This window comes from Oncorhynchus masou, unplaced genomic scaffold, assembly GCF_036934945.1.
Source record: "Oncorhynchus masou masou isolate Uvic2021 unplaced genomic scaffold, UVic_Omas_1.1 unplaced_scaffold_2039, whole genome shotgun sequence".
Classification (NCBI taxonomy): Eukaryota; Metazoa; Chordata; class Actinopteri; order Salmoniformes; family Salmonidae; genus Oncorhynchus; species Oncorhynchus masou.
The window spans coordinates 57501-62500 of record NW_027008528.1 but is presented as its reverse complement, the minus strand read 5'-3'; the positions used below and the strand labels follow the sequence as shown (position 1 = coordinate 62500).

General features: G+C 57.1%; 1 protein-coding gene across 1 annotated transcript in view; it reads right to left on the bottom strand.

Moving 5' to 3' along the window:
- The window catches only part of LOC135532807 (neurotrypsin-like), a gene marked incomplete at its 3' end in the record, with an annotated part of 52667 nt that overhangs the window by 28497 nt on the left and 19170 nt on the right, over window positions 1-5000 (bottom strand).

The following is a 5000-nucleotide window of genomic DNA, read 5'->3' as shown; positions in this document are numbered from 1 at the left end:
ACCCACCATCCTGTAGTGAACCCACCATCCTGGCCCCAGTGGGTATTGAACCCACCATCCTGTAGTGAACCCACCATCCTGGCCCCAGTGGGTAATGAACCCACCATCCTGTAGTGAACCCACCATCCTGGCCCCAGTGAGTATTGAACCCACCATCCTGTAGTGAACCCACCATCCTGGCCCCAGTGGGTATTGAATCCACCATCCTGGCCCCAGCAGGTATTGAACCCACCATCCTGTAGTGAACCCACCATCCTGGCCCCAGTGGGTATTGAACCCACCATCCTGTAGTGAACCCACCATCCTGGCCCCAGTGGGTATTGAATCCACCATCCTGGCCCCAGCAGGTATTGAACCCACCATCCTGTAGTGAACCCACCATCCTGGCCCCAGTGGGTATTGAACCCACCATCCTGTAGTGAACCCACCATCCTGGCCCCAGTGGGTATTGAACCCACCATCCTGTAGTGAACCCACCATCCTGGCCCCAGCGGGTATTGAACCCACCATCCTGTAGTGAACCCACCATCCTGGCCCCAGTGGGTATTGAACCCACCATCCTGTAGTGAACCCACCATCCTGGCCCCAGTGGGTAGTGAACCCACCATCCTGGCCCCAGTGGGTATTGAACCCACCATCCTGTAGTGAACCCACCATCCTGGCCCCAGTGAGTATTGAACCCACCATCCTGTAGTGAACCCACCATCCTGGCCCCAGTGAGTATTGAACCCACCATCCTGTAGTGAACCCACCATCCTGGCCCCAGTGGGTATTGAACCCACCATCCTGTAGTGAACCCACCATCCTGGCCCCAGTGGGTATTGAACCCACCATCCTGTATTGAACCCACCATCCTGGCCCCAGTGGGTAGTGAACCCACCATCCTGGCCCCAGCGGGTATACAACCCACCATCCTGGCCCCAGTGGGTAGTGAACCCACCATCCTGGCCCCAGCGGGTATACAACCCACCATCCTGGCCCCAGTGGGTAGTGAACCCACCATCCTGGCCCCAGCGGGTATACAACCCACCATCCTGGCCCCAGTGGGCAGTGAACCCACCATCCTGGCCCCAGTGGGTAGTGAACCCACCATCCTGGCCCCAGTGGGTATTGAACCCACCATCCTGTATTGAACCCACCATCCTGGCCCCAGTGGGTATTGAACCCACCATCCTGTAGTGAACCCACCATCCTGGCCCCAGTGGGTAATGAACCCACCATCCTGTAGTGAACCCACCATCCTGGCCCCAGTGAGTATTGAACCCACCATCCTGTAGTGAACCCACCATCCTGGCCCCAGTGGGTAGTGAACCCACCATCCTGGCCCCAGTGGGTAGTGAACCCACCATCCTGGCCCCAGTGGGTAATGAACCCACCATCCTGTATTGAACCCACCATCCTGGCCCCAGTGAGTATTGAAACCACCATCCTGTAGTGAACCCACCATCCTGGCCCCAGTGGGTATTGAACCCACCATCCTGTAGTGAACCCACCATCCTGGCCCCAGTGGGTAGTGAACCCACCATCCTGGCCCCAGCGGGTATAGAACCCACCATCCTGGCCCCAGTGGGTAGTGAACCCACCATCCTGGCCCCAGTGGGTATTGAACCCACCATCCTGTATTGAACCCACCATCCTGGCCCCAGTGGGTATTGAACCCACCATCCTGGCCCCAGTGGGTAGTGAACCCACCATCCTGGCCCCAGCGGGTATAGAACCCACCATCCTGGCCCCAGTGGGTAGTGAACCCACCATCCTGGCCCCAGTGGGTAATGAACCCACCATCCTGTATTGAACCCACCATCCTGGCCCCAGTGGGTAGTGAACCCACCATCCTGGCCCCAGCGGGTATAGAACCCACCATCCTGGCCCCAGTGGGTAGTGAACCCACCATCCTGGCCCCAGTGGGTATTGAACCCACCATCCTGTATTGAACCCACCATCCTGGCCCCAGTGGGTATTGAACCCACCATCCTGGCCCCAGTGGGTATTGAACCCACCATTCTGTAGTGAATCCACCCATCCTGGCCCCAGTGGGTATTGAACCCACCATCCTGGCCCCAGCAGGTATTGAACCCACCATCCTGGCCCCAGTGGGTAATGAACCCACCGTCCTGGCCCCAGTGGGTATTGAACCCACCATTCTGTAGTGAATCCACCCATCCTGGCCCCAGTGGGTAATGAACCCACCATCCTGGCCCCAGCAGGTATTGAACCCACCATCCTGGCCCCAGTGGGTAATGAACCCACCATCCTGGCCCCAGTGGGTATTGAACCCACCATCCTGGCCCCAGTGGGTATTGAATCCACCATTCTGGCCCCAGTGGGTATTGAACCCACCATCCTGTAGTGAATCCACCATCCTGTAGTGAACCCACCATCCTGGCCCCAGTGGGTAATGAACCCACCATCCTGGCCCCAGTGGGTATTGAACCAACCATCCTGTAATGAACCCACCATCCTGGCCCCAGTGGGAATTGAACCAACCATCCTGTAATGAACCCACCATCCTGGCCCCAGTGGGTAATGAACCCACCATCCTGGCCCCAGTGGGTATTGAACCCACCATCCTGTAATGAACCCACCATCCTGGCACCAGTGGGTAGTGAACCCACCGTCCTGGCCCCAGTGGGTATTGAACCCACCATCCTGTAGTGAACCCACCATCCTGGCCCCAGTGGGTATTGAATCCACCATCCTGTAGTGAACCCACCATCCTGGCCCCAGCGGGTATAGAACCCACCATCCTGGCACCAGCGGGTATTGAACCCACCATCCTGTAGTGAATCCACCATCCTGGCCCCAGTGGGTATTGAACCCACCATCCTGGCCCCAGCGGGTATTGAATCCACCATCCTGGCCCCAATTGGTATTGAACCCACCATCCTGTAGTGAACCCACCATCCTGGCCCCAGCGGGTATTGAACCCACCATCCTGTAGTGAACCCACCATCCTGGCCCAAGTGGGTATTGAACCAACCATCCTGTAGTGAACCCACCATCCTGGCCCCAGTGGGTAATGAACCCACCATCCTGGCCCCAGTGGGTATTGAATCCACCATCCTGGCCCCAGTGGGTATTGAATCCACCATCCTTGCCCCAGTGGGTATTGAATCCACCATCCTGTAGTGAACCCACCATCCTGGCCCCAGCAGGTTTTGAACACACCATCCTGAAGTGAATCCACCATCCTGTAGTGAACCCACCATCCTGGCCCCAGTGGGTAATGCACCCACCATCCTGGCCCCAGTGGGTATTGAACCCACCATCCTGGCCCCAATTGGTATTGAACCCACCATCCTGTAGTGAACCCACCATCCTGGCCCCAGCGGGTATTGAACCCACCAACCTGTAGTGAACCCACCATCCTGGCCCAAGTGGGTATTGAACCAACCATCCTGTAGTGAACCCACCACCCTGGCCCCAGTGGGTAATGAACCCACCATCCTGGCCCCAGTGGGTATTGAATCCACCATCCTGGCCCCAGTGGGTATTGAATCCACCATCCTTGCCCCAGAGGGTATTGAATCCACCATCCTGTAGTGAACCCACCATCCTGGCCCCAGCAGGTTTTGAACCCACCATCCTGAAGTGAATCCACCATCCTGTAGTGAACCCACCATCCTGGCCCCAGTGGGTAATGAACCCACCATCCTGGCCCCAGTGGGTATTGAACCCACCATCCTGTAGTGAACCCACCATCCTGGCCCGAGCGGGTATTGAATCCACCATCCTGGCCCCAGTGGGTAATGAACCCACCATCCTGGCCCCAGTGGGTATTGAATCCACCATCCTGTAGTGAACCCACCATCCTGGCCCCAGTGGGTAATGAACCCACCATCCTGGCCCCAGTGTGTATTGAATCCACCATCCTGCCCCCAATTGGTATTGAACCCACCATCCTGTAGTGAACCCACCATCCTGGCCTTAGTGGGTAGTGAACCCACCATCCTGGCCCCAGTGGGTATTGAATCCACCATCCTGCCCCCAATTGGTATTGAACCCACCATCCTGTATTGAACCCACCATCCTGGCCCCAGTGGGTAGTGAACCCACCATCCTGTAGTGAACCCACCATCCTGGCCCCAGTGAGTAGTGAACCCACCATCCTGGCCCCAGCGGGTATTGAACCCACCATCCTGTAGTGAACCCACCATCCTGGCCCCAGTGGGTATTGAACCCACCATTCTGTAGTGAACCCACCATCCTGGCCCCAGTGGGTAGTGAACCCACCATCCTGTAGTGAATCCACCATCCTGGCCCCAGTGGGTATTGAACCCACCATCCTGTAGTGAACCCACCATCCTGGCCCCAGCGGGTATTGAACCCACCATCCTGTAGTGAACCCACCATCCTGGCCCCAGCGGGTATTGAACCCACCATCCTGTAGTGAACCCACCATCCTGGCCCCAGTGGGTATTGAACCCACCATCCTGGCCCCAGTGGGTATTGAATCCACCATCCTGGCCCCAGTGGGTATTGAACCCACCATCCTGTAGTGAACCCACCATCCTGGCCCCAGCGGGTATTGAACCCACCATCCTGTAGTGAACCCACCATCCTGGCCCCAGCGGGTATTGAACCCACCATCCTGTAGTGAACCCACCATCCTGGCCCCAGCGGGTATTGAACCCACCATCCTGTAGTGAACCCACCATCCTGGCCCCAGTGGGTATTGAACCCACCATCCTGTAGTGAACCCCCCATTCTGGCCCCAGTGGGTAATGAACCCACCATCCTGTAGTGAAGCCACCATCCTGGCCCCAGCGGGTATTGAACCCACCATCCTGGTGTTGAAACCGCCATATTCTACAAACTGAGCCCAACAGGAAAAAAGGTCCAAGTGATTGGTTCCCTGGATTAGGATCTATAGCTATGAGAGGATGTGGATCCTGGATTAGGATCTATAGCTATGAGAGGATGTGGATCCTGGATTAGGATCTATAGCTATGAGAGGATGTGGATCCTGGATTAGGATCTATGGCTATGAGAGGATGTGG